General features: G+C 41.5%; 1 pseudogene; it reads left to right on the plus strand.

The window, feature by feature from the left end:
• Positions 1–12,575, plus strand: part of LOC110293351 — a 58,351-nt pseudogene that overhangs the window by 25,390 nt on the left and 20,386 nt on the right.

Consider the following 12,575-nt stretch of genomic DNA (forward strand, 5'->3'; position numbering starts at 1 on the left):
AAAGAATGGGAATGGGTGGGTAGGGAAGTGGGGGGCGCTATGGGGGACTTTTGGGATAGCATTGGAAATGTAATTGAGGAAAATATGTAATAAAAATATATATAAAAAAAAAACGAAAGGAAGGTGTTTGCTTCAGCTGATGATAACATAAAACAAGGATATTCCTTATCAGAGAAAAGGGATGGACTGGAAGGACAGGGAATCCCCACAGCAGTCATTGTTCTGTGGAGGAAGTGGGTGGAGATGCTGCAGTGCTCAGGCTTGGGGAAGAATGAACCAATCACAATCAGCTTTGATTTCACAGCAACAGAGAGAGATGACTGCCTCACAGATGTCTAACATTTTACTTCAAACCGCTCATTTCTCAATGATGGCTGCCATTCTTTTAGGAGAGCAATGGTGCTTCATGTAGGAGCCCAAACTCATTCTGTCTCTGAATTTTTTAGTTTTATATAAAGTCCCCAAAATGTTATCACTAAGAGGATACTCAAAGCATATCCACTCAGCGTGAAATCTAAGTTACACCCAGAATGAGCTGACTCCCTGTCTATAAAATCTTACCATCCTTTCTTTTTAAATTAATTGGTTATTTTATTTATGTACATTTCAAATGTTGTCTCCCTTCCTGGTCTCCCTTCTGCAAGCCCTCCACCCCATTCCCCTCTTCTTTGCCTCTAAGAGGGTGCTTCCCCAAGCAACCCACCCACTCTTGCCTCAGCCCTCTAGCATCCCCCTATGCTGGGGCAACAAGCTTCCACAGGACCAAGGACCTCCCTTCCCATTGATGTCTGACAAGGCCACCCTCTGCTACATATGCAGCTGGAGCCATGGGTCCCTCCATGTGTACCCTTTGGTTTGTGGTTTAGTCCCTGGGAGCCCTGAGGGGTCTGGTTGGCTGATATTGTTCTTCCTACGGAGTTGCAAACCCCTTCAGCCTTCCCCTAATTTATCCATTGGGGTACCCTGGATTCAGTCCAGTGGTTGGCTGTGAGTATCTGCATCTGTTTAAGTAAGATGCTGGTAGAACCTCTCAGAGGACAGACATATGAGGCTCCTATCTGAGACTTTTTGGCACCACAAATAGTGTCTGGGCTTGGTGTCTGCAGACGGGATGGATCCCAAGGTGAGGCGGTCTCTGGATGGCCTTTCCTTTAGTCTCTGCTCCATTTTTTTAGACAGGAACAATTCTGGATTAAAATTTTTTGAGATGAGTGGGTGGCTCTATCCCTCAACTGGGGGCCATGTCTATCTACTGGAGGTGGTCCCTGCAGGTTTTCTCTCTCCACTGTTGGGTATTTCAGTTAACATCATCTCCATTGGGTCCTCAGAACCTCTTGCTTCCCTGGCATCTGAAACTTTCTAGTGGTTTGTCCCATTCCCTGCCCCCACAGCTACATAGTTCTATTCATTCTCCTGACCCTCTGGACTTCTCTCCTGTCTCTTCCTATACCTGATCCTGCCCCTCCTTTTTCTCCCTCCACCTCCTCTCTCCAGCCCAGGTCCCACCTTCCCTCTATCTCTTGTGATTATTTTGTTCCTCCTTCTAAGTAGGACTGAAGCATCCTCACCTTGGTCTTCCTTCTTCTTAAGCTTCATATGGTTCCTATGTTGTATTGCGGTTATTCTGCACTTTGGGGCTAATATCCACTTATCAGTGAGTACATACCATGCGTATCCTTTTGAGTATGGGTTACCTTACTCAGGATGATATGTTCTAGTTCCATCCATTCTCCTGCAAAAATCATTAAGTTGTTGTTTTTAATAGCTGAGAAGTACTCCATTGTGTAAATGTACCACATTTTCTGTATCCATTCCTCTGTTGAAGGACAGCTGGGTTTTTCTAGCTTCTGGCTATTATATATAAGGCTGCTATGAACATAGTGGAGCATGTGCCCTTGTTTTGTGTTGGAGCATCTTTTGGATATATGCCCAGTAGTGGTATAGGTGGGTCTTCAGTTAGAACTATTTCCAATTTTCTGAGGAACCTTCTGATCTATTTCCAGAGTGGTTGTACCAGTTTGCAACCCCACCAGCAATGGAGGAGTGTTCCTCTTTCCCCACATCCTCACTCAGCATCTGCTGTCATCTGAGTTTTCGATTTAGCCATTCTGACTGGTGTGAGGTGGAATCTTAGGTTCTTTTTGATTTGCATTTTCTTGATGACTAAGGATGTTGAATTTTACCATTCTTTTTTTTTCTTTTTCTTTTTTTTTAATTAGGAGTTTTCTTCATTTACATTTCCAATGCTATCCCAAAAGTTCCCCATACCCTCCCCACACACACACACATTCCCCTACCCACCATTCTTAAAGGTAAGATAAAATCACCTCCTTCTTGGAACTTCCTTACACTATCCCAGGTTAAAGGAATGTACTAAACCCCTTCTTACTCCAGTAACACACATTTTATAATCTTAGCTGGGGGGAGGGAGGCTGTAGTGTGTGATACATGTAGATTCTTTTAATTTTTATTGTTTTTAAAATATGAATTGATATTAAATTAAATATTGATATTTAAAGAAACTAGTTGTGAGTTTTGTTTTGTTTTGTTTTTTAACATAGCCTAGTGATGGAATTAAGTAGAGGAACCGAATTCCATACCTGTCTTTGCCAGTCAGAGGTCTGGCCTTGAGCACAAATATTGTCAAACAACCAACACAGCAAACCTATTCTTCTCCATAAACTAGCAATGAAATGATAGCTGTAAAGTATAAGACACAGGCTAGGACTATAATAATATTAGCCAGCAATAACATAAAATACTCAATGAATAAATGTCCCAAGTGGGCATGATGTTTTTCTTAGGCATTACACACCAAATCACTCATTTAATCAACAAACATTTGTTGAGCTCAAAACAAATTCTGAGCAATGAAAATGTAACAATAGAAGTAGCAGAGAACTACGGTCTCAAGGAGCTATGATAATAGTGGAACATCAACACCCTAGTAGGACTACTGCCTTAGTCAGTGTTCATGTGAAGAGACACCGTGACCAGGGTAATGCTTATAAAAAAGAAAACAGTTTACTTGGGGGCTTGCTTACAGTTTCAGAAGTTTAGTCTATTACCTCAGCATAGCAGAAAACCATGGTGGCCTGCAGGTGCACATGATGATATAGAGGTAGCTGAGAGTTCTACATCTGTTTCTGCAGGCAACAGAAAGAGATAGAGAGAGAACCACTGGGTCTGGCTTAGGCTTCTAGAACCTCAAAACCTACTCCTAGTGACATACCTCCTCCAACAAGGCCACACCTCCTCCAACAAGGCCACACCTCCTCCAATAAAGCCAGACCTCCTAATCCCTTCAAACAGTGCTACTCCCTGGTGACCAAGCATTCCTCACTATGAGCTGGGGGAGAGAGTGAAGGGGGCTTTTTATTCAAACCACCACTTTCCACTCCTTGCAGTATTGTAGCCATACCACAATGCAGAAATGCATTCAGTCCAACTTCAAAAGTCCTCATAGTCTATAACAGTCTCAATACTGTTTAAAAGTCCAAAGTCTTTCCTGAGACTCATAGCAATCTCTTAACTGTAACATCCTGTAAAATCAAAACAATAAAAAAAGAGATTAATACTTCCAACATACACAGGATATATGTGTGCATTTATGTGTATGTATATAGTCATTCCAAAAGGAAGAACAGTCAAGAAATACTTGGTCAAAGCAAGAACAAAACCAGCAGGGCAACCTCCAAATTCTGCATCACCATGTCTTATGTCAAAGCTCTCTTCAGATCTCCAGCTCCTTTCAGCTTTGTTGACTGCAAACATACTTTTCTCTCTTGGATTGGTTCTACACTCTGTTAGAAGCTCTCTTTGGCAGGTATCCCATGACTCTGGCATCTCCCCAACATCTTAGGGGCTCCAGTGAAATCCAGGCTTAGCTTTCAGAGCTTCACACAGTGGCTTCTCTAGGCCTCCATGCAGGGATACACCCCTGACACTTACCTGGCCTTAGCAGCTTTCCTTAGCCATGAAAGGAGACTCCACAACCGATTTCTCACATCTTTGCCCCTAAAGCCAGAACCACAGAGCTGAAGCTGCCCGGTTCTTTTGCTTGCTGGAGCTAAAACATGGCCCCTTCATTCAAATATATTTTCACCAGCTTTCTGTTTCTGAGGTTCCCTTCATCATATAAGCTTGGCTGTCCTGAAACATACTCTGTTTAGGTCACAATGGCCTTGAACTCAGTGATCTGCCAGTATCTCTGCCTCCTGAGGATTAAGATTAAAGGTGTGCACCACCACACCTGGTCCTAAACTTTTCTTTAATTCCTTTTCACCAGTTGGAAGCTTCTGGGTGGGGTTGCTCCCTGAGGTCACCACTCCACTCCATTTAGGATCAGGCTTTACTTTAAACATTTTATCTCCTTGAGCACCAACTCTATAACACGTCCTGATGTGCCTTTTCTTTTCAAACTATACATTTTGTATTTTTCCTTGCTTAGTTTGCTCCTTTTCATTATGGATCCATATAATAATGGGTCACTAATAACCAAGCAACATAACCAAAATTAGGCTGTCTTGAAATCTCCTCTACCAATACTGTTAATCCGAAACTCTTCAATTTAGTCTCAGGCAAATTTTTTTGGACAAGGGCATAAACCATCCACATTCTTCACCAAAATATCACTAAAACAATCTCTAAGCCACTTATATTATTCTTTCCTTGGAAATCTCTCGAGCTGGGAGATTTCTGTTCTCAGCACTGCTGGTATGTTCTCAGCACCAATACCCATATGGCCCATTAAGCCCTGCTTAAAGCATTCAAAGTCCTTCCTAATCCAAAGTCCTAAAGTCTACATTCTGCCAAATGGAAGCACGGTCAGGCCTGTCATGTCAATATCCTATCCCCTGGTAATAACTTGTCTTAGAGTTTCTATTGCTGCAATGAAACAGCATGACCAAAATGCAAGTTGAGAAGGAAAGGGTTTATTTGGCTTACACTTCCACATCACTGTTTATCATTAAAAGAAGTCAGGATAGGAACTCAAATAAGATAGAAACCTGGAGGCAGGAGTTGATGCAGAAGCCATAAAGGGGTGCTGCTTACTGGCTTGCTCTTTATGGCTTGTTCGGCCTGCTTCCTTATAGAACCCAGGACTACAAGCCCAGGGATGACACCACACACAATGGTCTGGATCCTTCCACATCAATCATTAATTAATAAAATGCCTTACAGGCCTGCATATAACTTTATACAATGAAGGTAATTTCTTAATTGATGTTCCCTCCTATCAGATGACTTTAGCTTATATCAAATTAACACAAAACTATCCACACAATTAACAATCTTTCCCACACTTTCCAAGTATTTTGTATATAATTCTGTTAAGATCTTTGTTACATTCTGACATACAGACAGCAGAAAGGGACTCTGTGCTTGGCATGGACTTTTGAAACTTCAAAGTTCATCCCCAGTGACAAAGACTCACCTCCTAATCCTTTTAATCCTTTCAAGTAGTGCTACTCTCTGGTGACTAAGCATAAAAATATATGAACCTATGGGAACCATTATTATTCAGCCAATACACTGGTCCTGAAAGAGATGTCCAATTCCCACTATTACCAGTTGATGAGACTCAGCCCATGAAGCATCCACCTAGTATTTACCATTGGAACTTGTGTCTTAAAATGCTAATATTCATGTAAGTAGGGATTTGCCTAGTACTATTGTGCTGGCACTATAATGCTATTGTTACTATAAAATAAAAATGCCACTATCAGTTCAGCAGAAGACTTGACTCCTAAAGTAGAGTAGTTATAACTGACTGGACTCTTGGGCTATATTACACTGATGTGATAAAAGCCAATTAATAACTAATAACAACTACAACAGAATTTTCAGAGGTCTTGTTTCCCAATATCTCAAACTATATTTGTAGAATAAAGCAACATCTGCCATGTAAATGAGCCTTGAAACAAATAAATATGTCTATAGCCAATTGAATTCAACATAGATGCTAAGACTACTCAACGGAAAATTAACTCTTCAATAAATGGGACTTGAAAAATTAAGGCATCTAACCATTAAGAAATTGAGAGGGGGGCTGGTGAGATGGCTCAGTGGGTAAGAGCACCCGACTGCTCTTCCGAAGGTCCAGAGTTCAAATCCCAGCAACCACATGGTGGCTCACAACCATCTGCAATGAGATCTGGCGCCCTCTTCTGGAGTGTCTGAAGACAGCTACAGTGTACTTACATATAATAAATAAATAAATCTTAAAAAAAAAAAAAAAGAAAAGAAATTGAGAGGGATCCATGGCTACAGATACATATGTAGCAGAGGATGGCCTTGTCTGACATCAATGGGAGGGGAGGCCCCTGGACCTGTAGGAGAATGCTGGAACTGTGGGGTGGGAGAGGGTAGGTGGGTGGGGGATCATACTTACAGAAGCAAAGAGGAGGGGAAAGGGGCCAATGTGGGATGTGGGGTTTGTGGAGGGGTAACTGAGAAGGGGGATATCATTTGAGATGTAAAGGAATGGAATGATTAATAAACAAAATAAAAATTTTTAAAAAAGAATGCAAGTTTTACTTTTACCTCAACACATGGGGATCTGATGCCCACTTTGGAGCTCCCTGCACTACAGGCATGCATGCGGTGTGTAGACACATATGCAGGCAAAACACCAAAACATATAAAATTAAATAAATATTTTTAAATCAAAATTTGAAGCTAGGTCTTTTGGCACATGCCTGTAATCCAATTACCTGTAAAATTAAAGCTGGCATTGCTAGAGTATGAGGCCAACGAGATAATAAGACCCTGAGATACACACACAGAGACACACAAATACACATATACACAGACACACACAGAGACACAGACACAGACACACACAGAGACACAGACACACAGACAGACACATACACACAGACACACACACATACACCAAATCATATAGTCTTCACTATGCAACACAGCTTAGAAAAAAACCCACAATTTTCCTTTTTCTAAGTGAAAAGCTGCAAATCCAACAATGTGAATTACAACTACAAAGCCAGCATGAAGTTTCACTCAATCATCCATTTGTCTTTATGTTTCAAATGCTTAAGATAACAAGCAGGGTTATAAAATTATCTTAATTTCTTCCTCAAAACATAATAATTCAATTATGTTTCCTTTACTTCCTTATTTCTCTGTATATAGTTGAATGTATTGCCAAAGTTACATCACTCCCCTAAACCATAAAAGTCAACTTGACTATGAGTCAGGTGGATTTGTAACCCACACAAATGGATCAAATGGTTGAATACCATCTCAACCCACAAACCCCAACTCAAGAGACTGCAGTTCACACGTGGGTCAGAGGGCATAGTTAAAAAGAAACACTTGTGAAGAGTATCTGAATGTACATTTTCATCTAACTTACTGTAATGATTTCTTATTTGAATATCTCCTGTTTTGAAGGGAAACTGTCCAGACAAGCTGTAGGGGTCTGGGGTGAAGAGAACAGAGGTCAGTAAATGGAATCACAAGACCATGGAGGCCAAAGTTCATACAAGCAGAAAGAATATCACAGTACTAAGAAAACTACAGTGTTCCCCAGAAAACCTGAAAGCTCTGAAGCCAGAGTCAGAATAGCCAACAGGGTGGTGAGCTTCTAACACAAAAGCTGCCAGGCCTTTTGAAACCTCAGAAGGACTCTGCTCCAAGCTGAGGAGGAGACCTTGAGGCGAATGAGTGAATTATAAACACTATAATCATCTTCAAAGCATATCCAGTGACACTCAGGATTGTACAAGTGGCTTTAGCAAAACTTTTTTAGGAGAATTATTATTTGAACACACACATGCATATGCACACATACACACACACACACAGCAAAAGAAATCTACTGAGGGTTCGGCAGTGAAGACCAGTGTGATGAAGACCAGAGACCCACAGTCCAGAGTTCCTGCAGCAAATTCTTACAGAAGAGAGTGCCAGGGATATCAAAATGAGACTCCAAGAGAGTCCTCAGGTTAAAGAGGCCAGTAGAGTTTTACATAAAGTTTTGAGAACAGAGATTTAGAGATTAATGGAGACGAGAATAGCTTAGTAGAGTTTAAAAGCCAGAGGAGACTTATCAAAAGTGTGACCAGACTCCTTTCCAGGTCCTTTGAATTTTTCCAGTAAAGCCCAGAACTACACATTAATTTTGCTTGCTAGACTCTGAGTCTTGACTACTCAAGCCTGTGAAGGCTGGGGTTATTCAGATGTCAGGTTTTCCAAAGTGATTCACCAAGTTCTTATCTGTAGAAAGAAGGGGCTTTTCTGTTGCTTACACAAGTGTAGACATTAACTGCTTCTCCAACAGTCTGTCTGCTCTCCAAGAAATCATCATCTCCTTATAGTCTGGGATGAGAAACCATCTGCCTTTTGTAAGTTTGCAAGCATCATACAATGTGGGTTTCAAAGGAAAGCTAAAACACCAGTGACTGTATCCATTTATCTGACAATCCATTCATCAGACATCTGTTCGGAAGCCCCCATATGCCTAGCCCTGGAGGCCAAGGTCAGGAAGATAAAACTCAGATGCTTTCGAGAACCACAGCCAAATAGGAAAGACTACCTACACACTATTCATCTTTGGGGAAATTAATTTAGCAAGGACTATTAATTATGAACTCTAATAAATTTGTTCTAAGAAATGTGACCCAATGAAATACTTAACTTAAAATCTGAATTTTTAATTACTTAGCCAAATGTCAGTTTCAATGTTGTTTCTGCCACTTGATAAACTATCAGTTTGCTTGTCTTGGACTCCATTATCTGCAACACAAAGATAGCAATTCTAGCATGAGCTTGAAGTCATTTATGTGTTAACTGAAATAACAGAGGGGACTTGTCACTGAGTCTGGTACATGGAAGAAGCTTAATAAACAATGATGTATCCTCTTAAGTGAGAGCCACAGAGGGGCTGCCATTGCCTCCAACATGTAAGTACATGAGTAAGGCTGAAAACTGTGTGCTCTGACTGAGTGGTTTGATTAAGGGGTTATGAGCATCAGATGGCTTTTGTATTCTTTAAACTTTTTAACTTACTAAAATGTTTCTCTGTGGATAAAGCACCGTGCTGCAAATTCTAAAATATATTTGCATTTTCATATGCTCTGGGAATGAGTTTGTTTTCTTTTTCCGGAAGCAAGGCATATATTGAAATATCATAAGGGAAGATCACTGCTTCATTTTTTTCTTTTCTTTTCTGTTTGTCCATTAATAAATGAGATGGGTATTTAGTAACACCATTTCGTACTCTGCTATGAACTAAACATTTATTTATCAAGGCTCTCCTGTGAGCCAGACACTGGGCTAAGGGTATACAGAGAGCAGTGGTATACGTGATCCTTGTAATTAAGAAGTCAGGTTTTGTGGGTTTTTTTTTTATAGACAGATTAATTCATATTACAAAATAAGTAAATCCAGAGTGTTATGTTTCATGTTGCTCTGAAATCCTGAAACAGAGGCATCTGAGGTAGACCAGTTAGGAAAAGTCTCTGGAGACTGCAGTGATCAAATAATGGTGGCATCCAGGAAGAGGAGGGGTAGATTGACACAAAGTAGGTGAATCCTGTCCAGCAGCATGGAAAGGTCTGTGTGGTGGAGTATAAGGCTTCAGGGTCTCCTTTCCTGGAGGTGGGGGATGTTCTGTTTCTCAAGTGAGAAAATTCTTCCTCAGGCTCACATATCTGAACACGTGTCCCTAGTTTGGTGAGACTGATTACAGGGTGGTACAGCCTTGCTGAAGAAAGTACTCCCCGAGGGACAGGCTCTACAGTTGCAGCCCACTTCCAGTTCACTTTCCCTGCTTCCTGTTTGCTGTTGAAGACCACAAGGCTCAGTTTCTGGACGCCCACCTCTTGCCACGCCTCCCTCACCATTACGGACTTTCCTTCTAGAACCATAAGTCGGAATAAACTCCTCCTTTTATTTATAAGTGGTCATGGAATTCCACTCTCTGGAACCGACCTCTAGATTCAGCAAGACCACTCTTCTTATTTATCTGTTTTTGTTTGTTTGCTCCACAGCATCCTGTGATTCCTTATTAAAGATCACACTGATTAGGGAAGGGCTCCATTAATGACACCACTTGACATCATCTGCCCTCCAACTCCCTTACCATACTTCCTGCACCCCACCCTTTGTATCCCTCCTCAGTAAAGGAAGCACTTTAATCGCCAAACCTTAGTGCTCCAGGCTCCACAGTTCTCTTCACCTGCCTCCTCCCCTTTCCATCTGCTGCTCATCCCTACATGCAGCTGGCTCCTCAGTTTGAATGCATGGAAAAGCCCAGAGCAAAGGAAGAGAAAATGGATTCAGTCTCTAGAAAGGGGACTGGTGAGTAGAACATGGCAAAGTGGCGGTTCCCACTGCCCAGGACAGAAAAAAACGGAACTCCAATGAGAGAACCCTCCAGGAAAGGAGACGCTGAAGCCTTATACTCCTCTCCTCCTCGGGAAGAGTCAATGCTTGATCTTTGCCCTCTGGCACCAGTTACAGAGCAACCCTGGAACCACACCCCTCTTTGGCCCAAGCTGCTCTGTGATGGGACTGATGTATCAGAGGGTGACTTTGAAGCCATGTGTACTTGGAGAAACCAGACACCTAAGGCCATGGATGGTTGGAAAGAGGGCTCACCATGGGACTGCTCTCTAGAACAATTTTTTTTAATTTATTTTAATTTAATCTTTTATCTTTTTTTAATTTTTTTTCAATTTTTATTAGATATTTTCTTCATTTATATTTCAAATGCTATCCCGAAAGTCCCTATACCCTCCCCCAGCCCTGCTCCCCAACCCACCCACTCCCACTTCTTGGCCCTGGCATTCCCTGTACTGGGGCATATAAAGTTAGCAAGACCAAGGGGCCTCTCTTCCCAATGATGGCCAACTAGGCCATCTTCTGATACATGCTAGAGACACGAGCTCTCCGGGTTAGTTCATATTGTTGTTCAACCTATAGGGTTGCAGACCCCTTCAGCTCCTTGGGTACTTTCTCTAGCTCCTCCATTGGGGGCCCTGTGTTCCATCCAATAGATGACTGTGAGCATCCACTTCTGTATTTGCCAGGAACTGGCACAAGAGACAGCTATATCAGGGTCCTTTCAGCAAAATCTTGCTGGTATGTGCAATAGGGTCTGAGTTTGGTGGCTAATTATGGGACGGATCTCCAGTGGGGTAGTGTCTGGATGGTCCATCCTTTCTTCTTAGCTCCAAACTTTGTCTCTGTAACTCCTTCCATGGATATTTTGTCCCTATTTTAAGGAAGAATGAAGTATCCACACCTGGGTCTTCCTTCTTGATTTTCTTGTGTTATGCAAATTGTATCTTGGGTATTCTAAGTTTCTGGGCTAATATCCACTTATCAGTGAGTGCATATCAAATGACTTCTTTTGTGATTGGGTTTCCTCACTCAGGATGCTATCCTCCAGATACATCCATTTGCCCAAGAATTTCATAAATTCATTGCTTATAACAGCTGAGTAGTACTCCATTGTGTAAATGGACTACATTTTCTTCTTGTATCCATTCTTCTGTTGAGGGACATCTGGGTTCTTTCCAGCTCCTTGCTATTATAAATAAGGCTGCTATGAACATAGTGGAGCATGTGTTATTACCAGTTGGAACATCTTCTGGGTATATGCTCAGGAGAGGTATTGCTGGATCCTCCGGTAGTACTATGTCCAATTTTCTGAGGAACCACCAGACTGACTTCCAGAGTGGTTGTACAAGCTTGCAATCCCATCAGCAATGGAGGAGTGTTCCTCTTTCTCCACATCCTCGACAGCATCTTCTGTCACCTGAATGTTTGATCATAGCCATTCTGACCGGTGTGAGGTCAAATCTCGCGGCTGTTTTGATTTGCATTTCCCTGATGATTAAGGATATTGAACATTTTTTTCAAGTNCTTCTAAGCCCTTCGGTATTCCTCAGGTGAGAATTCTTTGTTTAGCTCTGTACACCATTTTTAATAGGGTTATTTGGTCCAGCTTCTTGAGCTCTTTGTATATATTGGATATTAGTCCCATGTCAGATTTAGGATTGGTAAAAATGCTTTCCCAATCTGTAGGTGTCCTTTTTGTCTTAATGACAGTATCTTTTGCCTTATAGAAGCTTTGCAATTGTATGAGGTCCCATTTGTCAATTCTTGATCTTACAACACAAGCCATTGATGTTCTGTTCAGGAATTTTTCCCCTTTTCCCATATCTTCGAGTGTTTTCCCCATTTTCTCCTCTATAACTTTCAGTGTCTCTGGTTTTATGTGGAGGTCATTGGTCCACTTAGACTTGAGCTTTGTACAAGGAGATAAAAATGGATCAATTGGCATTCTTCTACATGATAACTGCCAGTTGTGCCAGCACCATTTGTTGAAAATGCTGTCTTTTTTCCACTGGGTGGTTTTAGCCACCTTTTCAAAGATCAAGTGACCATCAGTGTGTGGGTTCATTTCTTGGTCTTCAATTCTATTCCATTGACCTACCTGTCTGCCCTTGTACCAGTACCATACAGTTTTTAATCACAATAGGTCTGTAGTACAGCTTTAGGTCAGGCATGGTGATTCCACCAGATGTTCTTTTATTGTTGAG

The sequence above is a fragment of the Mus caroli genome, chromosome 4 (assembly GCF_900094665.2).
Source record: "Mus caroli chromosome 4, CAROLI_EIJ_v1.1, whole genome shotgun sequence".
Lineage (NCBI taxonomy): Eukaryota > Metazoa > Chordata > Mammalia > Rodentia > Muridae > Mus > Mus caroli.